The following is a 20,541-nucleotide window of genomic DNA, read 5'->3' as shown; positions in this document are numbered from 1 at the left end:
AGGTGGAAAAATTGTTTTCCTTGCAGTTTGAGCAATTCTGTTGCATTTTTCCTCATACTGGAAGGTGTACAAAATACTGGATGGATTCCAAGCTATTATTGGAAATGCTGAAATGTCAAAACTGATGGCAGAATGTATATAAGAAATTAAAAAAGAATTTTAATGGGAATAACATTAACGTTTTGATTTGGATCCATTCAGTAGGAACAGAAGCTACTCAATCGCCTGCACAGTCCCACTTTTTTATTTTTTGGGCCTATTTACTGTATAAGTGATGAGTTCGGTCATTTTTAGAAATTAATTTGTGAAGGATTGTTAAAATGACCATTTCTTATGAGCTAAAGTCTTGATCATTTTGTACATTTGTATTAAGAGTGAGACTACAGGAACGGTTATCCTGGTATATCTCTGTATCTTTGTTTTCTAGGGTTTCCTGGGCTTCTGAAAAACAAGAGTTGGTTCCGCCTCTGATTCCAGCATTTGTTGCTCCTGATCCCCCACAGCACTCTGAGCACCCTAAGCTATTGTTTGATGCTGTAGTTTTCCAGAATCAGCTTCCACAGACTCCAATAAGGTACCAACGTACAGGAAGTTCAGGTGTTGAGTTAATTTGGAATGCACAGTTCCTGACCTCCTCTGGAGTTTAATTGTGTTCCACAACCAAGATCCTTACAATGTTCAAATCAGATAACTATTACAAACAGCATGAACAGAATGAGAACTTAACATCTCTTTGGCAAACTGAATTTGATATTTTTCTAGTGTCAGCCTTGACAGCAGGAGATTGGTCTCATTGTTATTGGGTTGGGAAGGGATCAATCACTGAAGATTGCTGTTTCTTGTTACTGCTTGAAATATTTGCATTTTCACGTGACATTAGAATTGTGGTTTGCAGTTGTGCTGTGATTTCCATGATGTATTCATAGTTTTAATGATGTTTCCATAGTTAAGCCACGTGAATAATCATCCTGTTGCTTCTCTGAATCTGTTTTCTAGTGTTCCCTCGATTTATGAAAAGGAAGAGTCAGTTTCGCTTCAGCCAATTGCACCTGTTGCTTCTCATCCTCCACGAGACGTACAGTGTACTAAACCATCAGATGATGCTGAAGATTTCCAGAGTCGTCTTGAACAGACTCCATTAAGGTAGCAATATGCAATATTGAGAAAATTTAAACCTGAAGATGAGAAATCTGTTATTAATCATCCACTATGGCTTAAAATTTATTAAAGAAAAGATGAACAAGCACAAGACTAACGTAAGGTGGTGTCTTTACATATTTACAGTGGCCAAGATAATCAGTCAGAATAAGTATTTAAAATTTTTTGTATATTACTACTGTTTCTTAAAAATAAATGTTTCTTAAGTGTTGATTTTCTTTAATTTTTCTTTACTGAAGTGAAGGCTAATTAAACGAAGTTTTTTCCTGGAATTTGAACTAATGTTGTGATCTTTCAGGAATTTAAAATTGGATTATTTTCAAGACAATGTTTTTGAGATTTCAGCAAAAAAGCTCCTCTTTCATCTTGGTAGAGCAATATTATTATTCCGGAATGTTTTGTACCCTTATTGTCCTTGGCTAAACAGCTTATAAGTTATTTATAAACTTAAGCAATCAAACCAATGAATGGAATTGCACAAGTTTGTTGGGTAGCAGACTGTTCTTCCAACAACTATCTTGCCTGATATTCCTTTCTATTCCAGAGTTTCATTCTTAAACTTTGTGACCAAAATTAAATATTTTTATCTCCATTTAATTTTTGTCTGGCCCTACTAAACCTAGTAGCAGTATATAACCACGTATTTAAAAAAGCCTTGATAGCTGATTCTCATTCAAAACTTGTTCAAATCCATTGATCATGAAAGTTTAATCAATTACAAACTGTACAGAAACAATTCACATCATAAGATTGCTTCAGTTTATGTATATCTGACAATTTGTTTAGTCAAGGACCGTAAGGATATTGAAAACCAGAAGTAATAATATTGCTTTACCAGGATAATCACAAAAACATTAGTTTGAAAATAACCTAATTTGAAATTCTTGAAAAGTCACAACATTGATTTGAATTCTAAGAAACAACTTAGTTTAGTTACTCTTAATTGCTGTAATAAAATAAAGGAAAATCAACACTTTGTTTTACAAAAAAGTAATATATAAAGAACCTCAAAGTTGAAATTTGTTGCTATTTCCCCTAATAGTAACATACATCCTATGCAGCACTTCATGAAGTTTTACTTCAGTATCTTGGCAAGATACAGTGGATCAAACTGATTACATTGCCTTAGGAATTAGCAACTGGCAATGTTATAAACTCACATAATCAAACTGATGGGAAGCAGTGACCACCAGAAACATTGACCAACCAAAGTGTGTTTGCAAAGCATTTGTTCTGCTGCCAACGTAACAAAACACATTTGTTGCCAGCCTTGACTTAGCTGAAAAGAATTTAAGAAGTAGAGCAGTTCTGCGCTATCTCATTAGGCCAGAATAATTTATTGACACAAACAACTGAAATGCCTCTTGCACACCTCAAGATTATAACTTGTACCTTTTTTCTCAGGAATTGCCTTTGTTATTTCATGTCATTACTGCCAAAATGTCCAAGCCATTGTGTTTCAATAGAAGCAATAGACTCTTCCTTTGAGAATCAGTTTCATGAAGAGCATAATACATTGTGTTAGCGTTTCCGGTCCGGTGACCCTTCCTCCAAACTCAGTTGAGCTTTTCCAGCAATTTCTGTTTTTGTTTCTGTTTACGACATCCACAGTTCTTTTGGTTTTATTTTATGCAAAATATTGTGTGTTGTTAACAAATATGCATGAAGATGCCGTTTGTAGAAATTACTTACTGGCTTTCAGGTTGAATGTTAGATATTTCGAATAAACTAAAAGTTCCTGATAGGGGGAAGCAAATTCTCACATCTGTAAATGTGTCCATGGAATTAATGAGGATTATTGTTGAAATGTTTACAGCATTTGTGCTGGTGAATGGTTTGTCGTTGTGTCAAAGATTCCATCTGTGCTTTATTATGTTAGCTTTTCTTTTTAAATAAATAGATAAATGTTTTCCACCTTGGCCATAGGCACATAAACTCAGTTAAGATTTAAGACTGAACTTAGAGTATTTTTAATAGAATTCAAAAGTTTGAAATATGTTGAGGAAAAAACACTGTGGCTTTATTTCATGTTTTCCATTTACTTGAATGCTCAATTTAATTCATACATTCCGAAGTGCCAGGAAACATTTACAAATTGCTCTCAAAGTATGTTTCCATTTTTGTACTGTACTTAAGCTCATTAATAAATGCTTTAGTAATGACGTGGCAATGAGAATTGATATATATCTCGGACTCTTCCTTATGGAGTGAATTTCACAGTAATTGAATGTGTCTTACCCTGTTTCAAATAAAACTGCAATTAATTAAATGTTATCCAACTTGTGAAAACATTAAACTTTGAGACAACTTATGCATGGATTCCAAGAGCCACCTTTTGGCCCTTAAAAGCAAATGTGTCAGCAATCATCATTCTATGATAGGACCCTATGATGATTACAAATTTGTGTTTCATAGGGGTAGCATAAGGAGTGCACCAGTGCACAAACTTGACCAGGCTTTGCAAAGCTGCCTTCAAACCAGATGGATTCTCTATTGAATCAGCCCTTGGGCATTTCATGAAGTAGGGTGAAAGTCCTCCATGATGTCAGCAACGCTTCTCCCCCTCTTCACTCAAGTACAAGTTCCTCCCAGTAATGCTAACCTTTCATTGCTCACCTTAAGAGCTGTCTGGCCCATGCTAAATTGTGACCTATGCCACCTTTCCTGGCATTTGTCTCCATTCCTGGTTTTCATCCTTGACATTTTGCTCTCAATAGCATGTGCAGCTGGTGTGACATTACGTATGTAAAATTCTGACATCACCCGTGCATGCACAGATTAACTGGCCTAACTGACCTCATTGGGGCCCATTTACACATCTACAGGTGGACATTTTAATGGCCAATATATAGTATGCTAATCTCTCAAAGTACAAACAGCTTCTGCCTCCAACTCCCTTTCTTTAGGCCTGTACTTGTTGGAATATGGAAAATTTAGAGATGACCTTATTGATACATACAAAATTCTTAGGGGACCTGACACAGTTGGTGGGTAAAGATCGATTACCCTTATTGGAGTGGCTAGGAGCAGAGGGCATAACCTCAGAATAAGTGTCTCATATTCAAGGTAGAGATGAGGAGAGATTTCTTCTGAGTGAAGTGAACCTCTAGAATTCTTTACCCCATTGAGCCGTTGAAATTGAGTCATTAAGTATGTGGAAGGCTACAATAGACAGATTTTTAAATCAGCAAGGGAATCGAGGATTATAGCGAAAAAGCAGGAAAGTAGAGTTGAGGATTATCAGATTTGCCATGATCTCGTTGAACAGAGATCCAATTCAGTGAGCTGACTGGCCATCGTCTGCTCCAACATCTTATGGTCCAAAGATGCTACAGAAGTTAAATAGGTAAGTGGTGCCACTTCAGGCCATGGCTGTCCTGTTGATAGGAGTTGAAATTGATTCCTTCCGTAGTTTACTTTCAGGCCCCTTAAAGTTTCCTTTTCCAGAAGTAGTTTTGTTATTTAAATATTCATTCTTTTTGATTGTACATTCAAATTCTGCATTTTTATGTCTATGGGAGATGACTTTTTTTTTGAACCACAGAGTGAGCTACTTTTGTTTTTGAATCGCCTGATTATTCAGCTCACTAAGTAAATAATTTTCAAATGGGGCCCAATCATTGTTGACTCTATGACAAAGCTCTGCTCACGCTATGTTGGTTTGATGGAAATGAGTCCAAATTAGGCTGTACCATTTCAGAGTAGATCTCAATAAATGGACATTCAATTATTTTAATTCATTCATATGACAACAATGAAGACACTGCTGACTGAAAATTAAAACTGTAATATTAAGAAGAGTTATTTGATAGACTTGCTGTAATTTCTGCTGTGATAAATCTGCTCCCACATTAAACAAAACTACAGCAGTGATTTCCTTTGAGTTTAATAAGGCTATTTTATGCATTTTGTTATATGTACGCTTTAGTGTTTTTAAACAATGCTACATAACATTCAAGATAACACAATTTCATTATATCATAGTAATAGACATTCTGTTTACTTTTCACACCCTTCATCCTCTTCTCCTGGTATCGAAGTCTGAGGCAGGTGATCACTAATTCACAAACCCAACCTAATGTTACTGAAAGCTATATTTCCAATTGTGAGAAGTGTGCATTCATGTATTTGAGCAATATGGTAAACCCTATACCTGATATTACATTGACTGGGAAGAAGGAGGGGACAAAATTACAACCAATGATAATGAACTGATAGTATGGTCAACTTTTCTTCATCTTATCAAAAGAGCACCAAGGCCAGTTGTAGTAAGCCATTACCGCACGAGTTAAGCGGGAACATTTTCTTAATGGCTAATTTAACAGTGGGTGTGAAATACTAATGATATAGTTCTATAAAATTCTATTTATCTGTTTTTCTTTCTGTGTTAGTGTATCATTACTTAGTGAAAAGCAAAAAGATTTCCCACATCCGCTGTTTGCAGTTACTCCTCACATTGTTTCTGCTGAGACTGTACAAGAATCCTCTGAGCAAATTGCTAACAGGTACGGAACTCACAACTAGTCTTATCTATATTCCAAGGATGCTTTATTGCTAACTGTGTAATCAATATGATGTGTAAGTGATCCAATGACAAAAACATCTTCATTGATAACACACCTTTCATGATCTCAGAACATATCAAAGAACTTCACAGCCAATGAAGTGCTTTTTAAATGTAGTCACTATTGTGTTTTGTGTCTTGAAATCATGCAGAGATGACCCTCACCAGGATGTATGTGCGAAGAGGACATTATTATAAATTTTTTCAAAACTCTGCTGTTACACATTGACTTTCAGGTTCTCTTCCTCTGTAGCCACACCTATAGGATTGACTAACAACACACAAAACATAGAACAGTCAATAGATGTATACTATCAAAGACCAAACAACTGAATAAAATAATGATTGTTGTAATGTTTGAAATAAGCTGCCAATTTGCTCACAGGAAGCTTTTATATTAGCAATGGTAATCTGTTCTTGTGATGTTGATGAAGGATAAGTGCTCTTCTGGACTGTGGAGATAACTCCACTCTATTTCTTCAAAATAACTCTATAGGGTTTTATATGTCCATCTGAGAAGGGAGGTGAGACCTCAGTTCAATATTTTACTCAAAAGATAGCACCTCCCAGGCCATTGTCTGCACATGCTAGATTATGGTTTGAACCCATACATCTATGACTTTGAGGCAAGGAAGCTACCAACTAAGCCATAGCTGACATTTTGTGAATTTACTGCAGACTGCTGCACCACCACCTACCCTCATAAGGGTCTCAATCGACAGTGACTTCAATGGAATGTTAAGGGGAAAAGCTGGTGGATGCGGTGGGTGCAGTGAACATTGAGGACACTGGCAAAATTGGAAGTATCCCAAAAGTTTTGGGGCCCTTGACAATGCCACATTATCTACTTGTATTGTGATTCACATATTACTTTGAAATATTTAATATAGATGGAATGCTTTTGTTTATGAGCACAAGGTTTACTTCTAAACATGTAGATGGAAACCTCCTTTCTATTTATTTTCAAGTTTTTCACTGCAGGAAAATTTAGATATTTTAGGAAAGAAATATTTTATTTTGTCTATTTAAAAAGTATTTAAGTTTCATGAACTGGAAATTAAGTTAAAGAGGAAAAAAGATAAAATTTCAATGGTGAGAAAGGCTTATCTGCTTAAGGTCTAACGGAAGAAATTTTAATTACACAGCCTAATCTAATGTAACAACTGTTCGAAAATACTTTAAATCTTTCAACTTCCAGCTGTGCTTTCATATCTGCATGTGTCTGCAGTGAGACTGGTACATGTTGCCTGAACTATTTGAGATTGCTGATGAATACCATTGCAATAAAAACAAGAAAAATATATTTGTGCTTTAGTGTTACAACACATCTATTTTTACATAATAATTAAATAAAATAACAGCAACTTATATTCACTTAAATGATTAAAGCCACATAATGAATATTTGAAATCTTGTTTATACTTTTGCACATTTCTCTTTGCTACTGCACAGCATAGTTCGAGAGTGTGGAGCTGGAAAAGCACAGCTGGTCAGGCAGCATCCGAGGTACAGGGGAACTGACATTTCGAGCATCGGTCCTTCTTCAGGAATGAGGCTTGTGGCCCAAGGGGCTGAGAGATAAATGGGAGGGGTGTTTGGGGGGAAGGTAGCTGGAAATGCGATAACCTCAGATGCTGCCAGACCGACTGTGCTTTTCCAGTAAAGAAGATTACCTCCGAGTACAATGGGACCTTGATCAGATGGGCAAAAGGGCTGAGGAGTGGCTGATGGAGTTTAATTTAGGTGCTGCATTTTGGAAAGGCAAATCAGGGCAGGAATTTTACACTTAGTGGTAAGTCTTGGGGAATGTTGCTGGACAAAGAGACCTTGGGGTGCAGGTTCATAGTTCCTTGAAAGTGGAGTCACAGGTAGACAGGGTAGTGAAGAAGGCATTTAGTATACTTGCCTTTATTGATCACTGCATTGAGTATCAGAGTTGGGATGTCATGTTGCGGCTGTACTTGATATTGGTTAGGCCACTTTAGGAAAACTTCATTCAATTTGGACTTCCTGCTTTGGAAAGATGTTGTGAAACTTGAAAGGTTCAGAGAAGATTTACAATGATGTTGGAGGGTCTGAGCAATAGGCTGGGGCTATTTTGCTTGGCATGTCGGAGGCTGAGGGATGACCTTTTAGAGGTTTATAAAATCATGAGGGTCATGCATAAGGTGAATAGCCAAGGTCTTTCTCCAGTGTTGGGAGAGTTCAAAACTAGGGGCATAGATTTAAGGTGGGAGGGGCAAGATTTGAATGGGATCTAAGAGGCAATGTTTACATGTATAGAATGAGCTGCCAGAGGAGATGGTGGAGACTGGTACAATTACAATATTTAAAAGGTATCCGGATGAATACATGAATAGGAATGATTTAGAGGGATATGGGCCAAATGCTGGCAAATGGGACTAGATTAATTTAGGATATCTGGTTGGCATGGGTCTGTTTCGATGCTGTATAACTCTATGACTCTGTAATAAACTATTTTTATCATACACTGTTGAGAATGTTCGAGAATTATTAGAATGTTATCCAGTGTTATATGGCCTAAAGCATGATGACAATTCTTATCTGACATTTTCTATATAGTTTAATCATGATGTGTATTTATTTGTTCAATTTTTAAAAATGTTCTTCCTGTCAGCTTTAAAGACTCCTAATATATTTATAGCTCAATGGTGGTGTTTGTTGTAAAGCATTTTTTGTCTCATGACAATGCAATGATTAAAATACAATAGAGGCCGAACTTAGAGTCAGGGTTCAACCCAATTAATTGGACTTCCTGGTGAGGTGTCTCATTTCTTTACTCCAGTCTGTTTTGAAACTCATCACCATTAATTTTATGAACAGTTATATTATGTTCAGTTTCCTGATCCAGGAAGACAAAACTCTAAAATCTTTTGTCCGGTAAAGAGTGTTAGGTTCATTCTCGAGTAGCAATACTGGAAGTCTGAGACCTTGCTGGTGCATGTCGCAGGTAGATCATTGAGAAATACTTATCCCACTCACTCCCGTCTGCTGACAAAATCATCTCTGCTTGTAGCATTTGATAACTCTCAAACAAAACATGCTGTCGTTTTTGTGTTAGCAGTAAACATGCAGGCTTGGTTGCTTTTCACAAAGCTGGGAGGTTCAGATTGGGAAATCCCTGCCTTGACACACTCTTCTCCCTGGAAATGGCCACTTCATGGATGATCTTTGCTCCAGAGGCAGCATGATTGAGTTGGGTTATTGCCTCCAGAAGAAGGTTGGAGGTGGCCATAGCGATGGGAAAATGCTGAGGTGGGCTGATTAGAAAGCCCACGTTAGTTCTCTGAGTGGTTTTAAAAATAAGACAAAAAACTGTTGATTCTGGAAACCTGAAACAAGTAGAAGGGTCACTGGAATTGAAACCTTAACTCTGCATTCTCTCCACAGAATCTGCCAGACTTGCTGAGTTTTTCTAGCAATTTCTGTTATGGTTCTGAGATTTTGGCCTAGTTCGAATTTTTTTTTTAATTAAAAAAAGTGTTAATCCTTCAAGGCTACCCTATCCACTTCATGTTCCCCCTCATATCTTCAAGCCATCTCATCCCTTAATCTACCATAGACAATTACCTAGTATCCACAATGGGCAGACCTCAGGAGCTGTGTGGAAAAGAAAGCAATTCAAATTCCAGCAATTGAGGAGAGTTCATTCATTCAATGTAGGTTAAAAACTCTCATTAATTAAACCCACTCAAAGATTTTATAGCTGCACAAGTGCACAATCTTTTAAAAGGAACAAACATAATTTTATTCAATAACCACATCCAAAGCAGTTAATTCTTTAATAGTCTCTTAAAACTATCAATTAAATTGAGAAATCAGAACACCCCATTGATGTGTGATTTTGGAGTTTTGAAAGTCAGCCAACTATTTATAATAATAGCCCTTGGGAAATTTCAACAGTAAAGTCTGTTGAACCTCCAGGAATACAGTAGATGGTAATGTTGTTATTTCGCAGGGTTGTCAGATGACCTATCAATCAATGCACTCCAGCAGAGTATGTTTTTGTTTTTTACTCTTACTGACGTCTGCAGCTTGGTTTTACATATTGATATGGTTGGAATTTAAATTACCATGATTATGACACATTTCTGTCTTAGCAGCACTTTAAGACTTTTTATATCTCTTCCTTCATGCATGGCATTCACACTACAGTTTAGGTCCCTGGGACAGCTAAAATAGTTCTGTTTGAACTCTAGACACATTTTAAATGGCCATGCTGAATTCAGGTTTCCTACCTGTGGGATACATGCTCAACCCTGTTGCCTATGCAGGAGAAAATGGGATCTGTCACGATTGGAGGTGACATACCTGCATGCAGGTTCAAGCAGAAACCAAATTTAGGATGAGATATCCTTAAAAGACACATCACAATTCCCTCCAGTTAATAGTGTTGGTGGAAAAATTGTGACAGGTTTTCTTTTGTCAAACACAATCAAATTGGGTAATCTCAACATTGAACAGCTGTCTAGGTTTTATCCAGAGATCAGATGAATCCTTGCTCTCAAATCTTCTGAGCAAAATTCCATCCTAGAAAGAATGCTGACTAATTACCTGGTGGATCATTAACCAACCATTTTATAAATAATTTTAAAATGATGAGGTTTGGAAAACTTTGCCTGTTTTCCCTGTTTTCCTGCTGAACTATAGTTCTTCTGCCATTCTGAAATGGATACTGAGCTGCACCAGCAAAGGCTCTTCCCAAATGTTGAGTTTCTGAATTGCTGCTGATAGCCAGTTAAAAATCTCACAACACCAGATTATAGACCAATAGGTTTATTTGGAAGCACTAGCTTTCGGAGCGCTGCTTCTTCAGGTGGTTGTGGAGTATAAGATCGTAAGACACAGAATTTATATCAAACGTTTACAGTGTGATGTAACTGATATTATATATTGAAAAAGACTTGACTTGTTTGTTAAGTCTCTCATCTTTTAGAATGAACAAGTTTAGTTTCAGTTCTTTCATATGTAAATCACAGAACATTTTTAAAGTCACGTTCTCAAGTAACAGTTTAACAATTGATGTCATGTTGGCCCAAAAGATGAGAGATTTAACAAACAATCCAAGTCTTTTTTAATATATAACTTCAGTTACATCACACTGTAAACGTTTGCTATAAATTCTGTGTCGTACGATCTTATACTCCACAACCATCTGATGAAGGAGCGGTGCTCTGAAAGCTTGTGCTTCCAAATAAACCTGTTGGTCTATAACCTGGTGTTGTGATTTTTAACTTTGTACACCCCAGTCCAACACCCGGCATCTCCAAACGCTGATATCCAGCCCTTCTTCACTGTAGCCCAACAAAATGGCTGACTCCATTGTGGATTCAAGCTTGTGGCTGGAAGACTTGCCTTGCCTTACATCTTGAGATAATTCCACCTTGGAATTAAATCCAGGCCAAAGTCTCTAGGGTCATGTGTGTGTGCTCCAATGGATTTTTTTTTTAAATCCTTGGTACTTTGTGCCTGAAAAGCCTTTAACTTCCTCAGTCCCAACCTATTATACATAATTAATTCCACCACAAAATACGTCAGTTCATTTTGCTTTGTTGGCTGATGTTATTCTTGAGACACATTTACTGTTCTGGGTGTGGTCTTCTTGGGCTGTTGTTTATCAGCAGCTTCTTCCTGTGCACACATTTTTACATATATCTGTGGTATGACAAAGCATTAGTGTCAGATTCCAACTGCTGAACAAATATACATTGAGGCCAGTTTACAGGCATTAAAAGCCTTTGTTTCTGTTTAAATTGTTCCATTTTTGTGCTGATCACTGGGAGCATGAAGGAAACAGGAATCCAGTAAGTAAAGGGTTCAATAATATTAAAAGCTATGATAGGTCAGGAAGAAAACAAGTAACGTTAAGAGAATGGAAGCGTATAACTGGAAGAGCAAGTAGAATTAGTGTTACATTCCCTTTTTTATTTAAATATTATGTTTTGTATGTTGATTTTATTTCTATAGCAGTAACCTTACAGCAATACTCAAAACAGTGAGTTATGTTTGAGTTTTTGAACCAATTTCAGAAGAGAAACTTTCCCTGGCCCTGGCTGTGCTCTAAGCGTTAGTATCTTTGGCATGTCCAGTGTATTGCCAAAGTATATTAAAGAGGAGTTTGATAGAAGACTGATGAATTAGGCTTGAATTGTGATACTGTGTGCCCCTTGGACGATTTTGGGGAAGCACTTGCATCTACTCTAGAGGAAAAACTAAATTTTAGCAGGACTTATACACTTAATGGTCAGGTCCTAGGGAATCTTGCTGAACAAAGAGACCTTGGAGTGCAGGTTCATAGCACCTTGAAAGTGGAGTTGCAGGTAGATAGGATAGTGAGGAAGGCGTTTGGTATGCATTCCTTTATTGGTCAAAGTATTGAGTATAGGAGTTGGGAGGTCATGTTGCGGCTGTACAGGACATTGGTTAGGCCACTGTTGGAATATTGTGTGCAATTCTGGTCTCCTTCCTATCGGAAGGATGTTGTGAAACTTGAAAGGGTTCAGAAAAGATTTACAAGGACGTTGTCAGGGTTGGAGGATCTGAGCTACAGGGAAAGGTTAAATAGGCTAGGGCTGTTTTCCCTGGAGCGTCGGAGGCTGAGGGGTGGCCTTATAGAAGTTTATAAAATCACGAGGGGCATGGATAAGATAAATAGAGTTTTTTTTCTCTGGGGTGGGGGAGTCCAGAACTAAAGGGCATGGGTTTAGGGTGAGGGGGGAAAAATACAAAAGAGACGTAAGGGGCAACGTTTTCATAGAGAGGGTGATACGTGTATGGAATGAGCTGCTGGAGGATGTGGTGGAGGCTGGTACAATTGCAACATTTAAAAGGCATCTGGATGGGTATATGAATAGGAAGGGTTTGGAGGGATATGGGCCGGGTGCTGGCAGGTGTGACTAGATTGGGTTGGAATATGTGGTTGGCATAGACAAGTTGGACTGAAGGATCTGTTTCTGTGCTGTTCATCTCTGACTCTGACTGTATATCGTTTCTTGGATCAGGGAGGCATCACATGACAGAAGGGACTTGCAAGCTAGAGGTTTACTTATATAAACAACCTGGGATCCAGTAGAGAGTTAATATATTGATTGTATACTAATCGCTAGCAGGTGGAAGATGGATAGTCCAGGCTTTTGGCTTGGGCCCCAAAAGTAACTGACAATTCTTCCAGCCGATTTTTTTGGCCATTAAAACTTCTTCTCAATGTTACAGCTGCTAATGTTGACAGGAATGCTGCTTTCGTGCTAGTTGCAATGGCAGGTTCCCCAGGTACATTGAAAGTGACACAGGAATATTTAAGTTGGGAACCTTCCTCTCATAGATTGTCCACAATCAAGGTCAATGCTAGACGGTCCCAGTCGGCAGATCCCAGCACGAAAGTGGGATCATATTTCTGTTGAATTGAAAACATGAGCATCCTCTCACAGATGACAGATCCAACATGGACGCCATCCGTAACTGTAGCAATGTGCTGTGGTTTATCACTGAGTGAGTGGCAAATGCTACCACTTCACCGCAAAATGTTTTAACAAAACATTTAGACAGTACATTTGGATCGGCTCAGGCTTGGAGGGCCGAAGGGCCTGTTCCTGGGCTGTAAATTTTCTTTGTTCGTTCTTTGTTCAAAATTATTATTTACTACAGCCCAGTAAAGTTATTGCTAACTCATTGATGACATCTGACCAATATGCTTTGTCATGTTTCCCTTTTGCTTGCAACTGCGTTGTTTTCAGAAATTCAAAAAAAAACCTCACATTATATTTTAATGCACCACAGTTCTTAATATGCAAACAAAGTTTTAGCATATTGATGCAAAATGCCTTCACAAATGACCGCAAACAAGATCATTTCATTCAAGCTTTGTGCTGTTGAATGGAATCATGCCTTGATAATATTTTAGTGTGGTTAGTTTGTACATCCAACTTTAATTACATTTAATAAAATAGATTTTAAAACCTATTAAACTCTGTCTCCCTGAATTGAAAGGATTTTCAAAATTGGCTTACCAATAGATTGACCTCTACCTGCAGCAGGCTGAGATGGACCTGGTCTGGATATTTTTAGCTGTGTTGCATTTTACAGTTACTAAGTAACTGTCCCGTTAATTCCTCCAGTTGGAAGTCAGGTGACAGCTGACAAAGTTGAGGTCGTTCATTTTGTGTGCATTGAAACATCACAACTTTTACATTAAAGCTGGAAATCTTTGTTGTGAAATTAACATTCTTAGAGCCATAATGATCTGTCTTCCTTTCTGGTTCTCAGTTATCAGTTGAAGCATCACGTTTTGAGATTATTTAAACACAATAATAGGCTTTATTTGAACTGTTGCATTTCTAACAAAGTCTCGTGTTTAGTTATAGCCAATAGTAGTCTTTTCCACTTTCAATCGATTAGAATTTTGCCAGCTGAAGTGATTGGAGGATGCGCTCATGGATTTTTCAAAAATTATCAACGTTGCATCTCTTTAAAAGATGTTTTCTCACTTCTATGTTGTCAGTACTACTGTACCTCCTTGCCTCAAAGATACAGACAGTTCTGCTCTACTGTTGGGTTTTCCTTCTGTCTTGAAAGATGATGAACTCCTTCAGGATGCTGCTGAACAGTCCATTTTAAGGTACAGCATGTTCATCTTACTCCTTTTGAAGGGAAAAGGGTCTTGTTTGCCTGAATGTACATTATTGACTTCACCTAATATGTGCTATATTTTTCAAAGCTCTCAATGGGTGGCTTCTTGTTGTGAAGCGTTAGATGACAGATGGCTTTCCATTCACTTCCACCCAAAAAATTGTGAGCACTTTTCACTACAAAGCAACTTTGAACCTTTTCTAAGCAATTTGCAACTTGGATCTGCGATATCTCTGGTTTCTACATACAATTTAAAGGAACATTGCTGTGAATTAAATAGTGAAATGCAGATCAATGTTAATCATAATGCCTTCAGAAGTTTCACGCAGAGGGTGGTGTGTATATGGAATGAATAGCCAGATGAAGTGCTGGATTCTGGTACAATTACAACATTTAAAAGCGTCTGCTGGCAAATGGGACTAGATGAATTTAGGACATCTGGTCGGCAAGGACAAGTTGGACCAAAAGGTCTATCTCCATGCTGTACATCTCAATGACTGTAAGACACCTCTAATTTGCCACTTTAGATTAAATTTAATCATATCCTTTGATTCGTTTTGATGTTATTTTGATTTGTCCCTTCAAGTCAATAATCGGCATGAGTAGGATGCTTTCTAGCAGTTGAGCAGCTGTAATCAAAAATTCGAGAAGCAATTTCAATGTTTGTCTAGTTAATTTTATATGAGCATTTTTGCTTGCCATGTAATGTAAAAATATGAAGATTCAAGTCAATTCAATACAATAACTGATTCCCAAAACAGCAGGACAATTTAATTTACTTTTTGTTTTAAAATGTTTAAGGGTGTTATGATCCCAGACCAAATCACCAAAACTGTTATGATCTGGCTGTAAGCAAGTTTCTTTTGTATGTTGACAAAGTACGAGATCTCAAGTACTAATTAAGAGCAAAAAAACCACAGAATTTCACTTTTTTGAACCAATTGTCAGATATTTACAATACAAAGTTAAAACTAATATAATCTGCACGATATATGCCATTTATATTGGAAAACAGGAGATCGAACATGAGGTAAATAAAGGTAGCAAACTGTGATCAAATAGCCCGTAGAGCACAACAAATAGATATTATGATCAAGCCAAATCCCATGGATTTCTCAGCAATCCCTCCCCAGGCATTAATGATATGATAGGTTATTCAATCTCATTACAACTTCAAGGAATTCCAATTCTTCACTTTTGACGATTTGGTATTGAAGTTCCCTCAAGAGTCTGTTTGTCTTGATGATGGTTCATGTTCTGATCAATGACCTTCCTTTCCTGGGAATACACTCCCTGGATTCTGGAAATTGCACACAGTCAGGCACTGAATGAAAATATAGATTTTCATTGATAACTAGCTTCACCAAGTCAGTACTAGCCTCGGCTGTTTAACTGAGCTCTAATCTTGTTCTGGTTTCTTCAAGTGGCTCCTAGGACTACTCGTGTTGTGACAGCACAGAATCGTCCAACCATTCTTCAGCTTTCTTCCTGAGTTCCAAAACACAGAATCAGTATGCCTTCTCAGCACTCAAACAGCAGCATTGCCTAACATGGAGTCTGTTTTTGTATGCCTTTTCTTACACACTGTCTTAATCTCCAACTGCCTTTTGAACAGTTCCTCAATGACCCTTGAACAGTTTTGAGTGAAGTATTGAAAACCTCAACAACCCACACCCTTGCTTTTGGGAAGGTCTGAATGTAACCACCTAGCAACCAAACACACAGCTCCCTAAATGCTAAACTCATAAATTTCTGGCTCCTAAAGAGATCAAATAGATTCAACTAAACAAAAAAATCACAAAAGGAATTGTTGCTACTAAAGTTAATTCCCAAGCAATCTAAGCTTTTGCTTTTAATATAAACTCTTGGAATGCTGGTAAGGATCACAGAAAACTTACATGTGCAGTTATGATAAACACAATGAGTAACATGAGGACCAAAAATATGAGAGATGAGTCATGCCTTGCTGTGTAGGGTTTATTCTTGGCTGTATTTTTAGGACTGAAAGGCTGATAATACAAATAAGGTTGTCAGTCCAGACGCCTTTTGCCACAGATGCCATCATACCAAGAGAATGCTTGTATTTCTAAATGTCTTGTCTTGTTATTCAGTGCTGTGTTCTAAAATTAACTGTAAAAGAACAGCTGCCAAACAGTTTAGTGGGGACTTTGACCATAACTTGAATAACAGCTACAAGTCTGTCTGGAATGTTATCATATTGCTGAAACACTTTTAGCCAGATAAAAGGTACAATGTGTCCTTACAAATTACAGAATCGCTCTCTACGAATTACAATTTTTTTTGTGTTTCCCATTTACCACTGGTGTACAATAATGCTTGATAATGTATTTTAGAATATGTTAAAAAGGGTAAAGATAGTTGAAAAATATATTTTGTCTAACTTTCCAAGCCAATACATGCTATGCATCTCAAAAGAAACCGCAATCAAACATCAAATGTAAAGAAACCTTTGATGCTTTGTAAAAGCTGCAATATTATTGTGGATGAAAAGCAGTGCAGTGATAATTAACAAATTCCCCAACCATGAGGAATGGCAGGAAGGTACAACAGTTGAATGCTATTTCTAGATCCAAACTATCTACTGTATATAGATACCAAGGGGCAAGTGATAGAGTGACTGCGAGATAGCTAAGGAAAAGATCATATTCAACTGAAACTGAAAAAAGACTCAATGTCTGCATTCTTGTCAACGCATGTTTTGGAGAATGCTTGAACCTTTGAAGTATGAGGGGACAACCATAGATTCTATCTGCAATATACAAAATATTAAGAAGAATATTTCCAGAACTTACTTATTTCTGAATATGGGATGCATGGTATGCATACTGGACATAAGTAACATCCACAGTTTTTCTTTAATATGTTCTGCAAGTATCTTGAATTCTTCATAAATTCTCTTTATAAATATTAGGATGTCCATTAGAGATTCCAAGTGCATCACTTAGTGAAAGGTTTCTCTGAAGATCCATTAGCTCTGGGCCCCAAAAACATCAGTAAATGGATCAACAGTCATCACAAACCACAGTGTCACTAACAGCTCAAGAATTCACTGGTGTGGAAGAACGAGTTACTGTCACAATTGTTGCTTCCTTTGCCAAATTGTGGGGGGGGGGGGAGGAGAAAAGGTGAGGCTGTCCATTGAAAAAAGAAGGCTGAAGAAAGAAGTCTGTAACTTAATAAGGAATTAGGTATCTGACAAATTTCAGTGCAATGAAACAGGAAGGGACTGGATGTCTTCCTGCACAATTATCGAGAGTCATTCAGGGAAATGCCCTGATTTTGTTTTGTTAGCATCATGACGTTACTCTTGTCCCATATAAGCTTAACATCCTTTGGAGTGACTGCAGGATTCTGATATTCTCCATAGAAATGAGCAATATCTTCAAGAGTCTCTGAGGTAGAATGAGCAGTTAGTGACTCCATCCCGTTTAGACTTCATTCTCTGAAGTATGGATATATCTATTCGCACCCTAGAACATCTTCAGTGGAAACCATACAGAATTTGCAAAGATAACCAAGCAACTAACCAATTCAGAATGTGAGGGAAGGAGAATACATAGGTTGGAGTAGGTAGATGCAGAAATAAATAAAGTAAAACTCAGAAGATACATTTGTTTTGTGTGATTTAGAGATTTGACTAACAATTGTAATTGTCATTGATATCAATTTATATCAATTAATGGCTATAAAGTAAGTTCACTTATGGCTTTGTAACAATTCATTCCCTGCATGTGAGGCTCACTGTCTACAGCCAACATGCCACTTGGCTTCCCACAACTGCATCGTAACTTTAAATTACTCATGAACAAGACCGCCAAGGTTCACTTCCTGATTTCTCACTGTTTTAGAAACATTCTGCTTTCTAGCTTTTCTACCAGAGGCATTAACTTATTGACATGATATTCTATCTGTTGGTTCCAGCCAGTCAAAATCCTCTTGAAATCTTCTTGTTTCCTCCCCACAATTTGCACTATATCCAGTTTGATGTCATCAGAAAATTTGAAAGCATTACAATTGCTAATACATCCAGATCATTTTTATAGTTTGCGAACAGCTGTGGCCCTAACACTGACCTTTGCGACCTGCTAGTAACAACCTGCTACCCTGAGGATGATCCATTTATTCTACTCTTTGCTTTCTGTCTGTCAACCAAGTCTTCATCCCATGCGCTCTAATTATATTCACTAACCACCAATAGGAGATCTTAACAGAAGTCTCCAAAAAATCCAAATACACCACACCACTCTTTTTTTTCCTCAATGCTACAAGTAATATCTGCAAAATACTCCCAACAAGATTGTCAAACATAATTTCTCTTTCATAAACAAACCCATTGTAACTTTCTAAATTTGCCATGACTATATGTTCAGTTACTGCATTCTTTATAATAGATTCAAACATTTTCCTGACAATTGATATCAAATAAAGAGACATGTTGTTCTCCATTCTCCTAGTTTTCCACTTCTTAAATAGTTGGGTTTCATTTGCTACTTTCCAGTCTGCAGGAATGATTAATTTATATTTTGCCATTTGCTGTCGTGGGATCTTTAATCCTCAATAATTACTTTTATACAAAACTAGTTAAAATGTAGATCTGCCTGCAGTTTATTATTTAAATATCAAGTTGACCCACCTACACAGTGCACAAGTCACAAGTTTGCCTTGCCAGTTAAGTCTATGGCTTGTTTTTAGCACTCAGCAAGGAGGTAATGATGTGAGAATACAATTGGATTTCTGTTGCTTGAAAATTTTGATAAATCTCTTACCTGTTGTTTTAATTGCACCAAAATACACTGAAAGATTTTAACTCTTTGATTGCATCGAGTAGTTAATGAGCAGTAATAAATTGTCAACAATCAGTTTCTTTTTGGAAGTTGAAGCATGTTTTGATTTTTAAAAATCAATGTAAGTATGCCTTTTGATTGTGAAAAGGAAGTGAATCATTTTCTGCTACTTACAATTTTTTCTTCACTTCTGTAATCAGAGTCATAGAGTTATATAGCACGGAAAGAGACTCTTCAGTCCAACCCGTCCATGCTGACCCGATATCCTAAATTAATCTAGTTCCATTTGCCAGGATTTAGTCCATATTTGTTTAAACCCTTTCTATTCATGTACCCATTCAAATGCCTTTTAAATGTTGTAATTGTACCAATCTCCACCTCTTCCTCTGACAGTTCATTCCATACATGCACCACCCTCTGTGTGAAAAAGTTACCTGTTAGGTCCCTTTTAAATCTTTCACTTCTCACCTTAAAGCTATGCCCTCTAGTTTTGGACTCCCCAAAGTCTGAGAAAGCTAAGTTGTGTTATGCAAAATGATAATCAATTGTTTTGTTATTCTGGGTAAGGATTGTTGTGTTTTGAATAGGTAAAAAGTAAGAACTGTTTGAATATTAAGGAAATTTATGTCATTTATGTGGAATATGACTTACATGATTGAGGATAATCTTTTTATTTTCATGTTTCTAGAATAAAAAACTTGGTGCAAATATGATGAAGTTCAGACATGCATTTACGATCCACTGCACGGGGGCAGCATTTGTCATGATTCAGAGATATGGTTCTTCAAGTCTTTCACAGTGAAAACTTTCATTGTCTGCCTATCTGAAGATGTCAGATGGGGGCAAATGTTATCATGAGCCTGAGGAGTCTGATGGATTTACAGAGCGCAATTGTTTTGTTCTCTTGGAGAGAGCCATCAGTTGTATCAAATGGAACATCTTCTGTCTCTGTAGTATCAAGTGCCCACAGGCAATACAGTCAGTCTAATGCTATTAGTACTTATGGGGGACCTAAAGATTCACCTCAGCTGCAGCTTAGTGCAATTTATTCTAAATTTGTGCAAAATTCGAGCTGTGCATCCCTAAGGTCTAATAAGTGGCCCAGGAATTTGAATTCATAACCGTGAAGCTCATTTCACTGATGACCCTTAGCAGATCAAAGATAAATGGAATCCATATATCAGGCTGAACAGAAATCATTGCACAAAGGCTATTACTCAGCTGTGCAGTGTAACAGCAAGCCAATTATGTTTTGAAATGCACATGAGCAGCAGAAATGTTGTCAGCTAGAAACGTAATAGATTATTGACACTCTCAGTCCATGACTTTCCATCTTTTTTCATGACTTTGAAATAATTTAGATCACTG

General features: G+C 37.2%; 1 long non-coding RNA gene across 1 annotated transcript; it reads left to right on the top strand.

Moving 5' to 3' along the window:
* Window positions 1-260: 260 nt before the first annotated feature.
* LOC122547125 lies at window positions 261-14,351 on the top strand. Its single transcript, XR_006310891.1, has 4 exons — window positions 261-574; window positions 997-1,143; window positions 5,550-5,663; window positions 14,241-14,351. It is a non-coding gene; the product is annotated as an uncharacterized LOC122547125 (long non-coding RNA).
* The last annotated feature ends 6,190 nt before the right edge of the window (window positions 14,352-20,541 follow it).

The sequence above is a fragment of the Chiloscyllium plagiosum genome, unplaced genomic scaffold (assembly GCF_004010195.1).
Source record: "Chiloscyllium plagiosum isolate BGI_BamShark_2017 unplaced genomic scaffold, ASM401019v2 scaf_10217, whole genome shotgun sequence".
Classification (NCBI taxonomy): domain Eukaryota; kingdom Metazoa; phylum Chordata; class Chondrichthyes; order Orectolobiformes; family Hemiscylliidae; genus Chiloscyllium; species Chiloscyllium plagiosum.
This window is presented reverse-complemented; position numbering and strand designations above follow the sequence as displayed.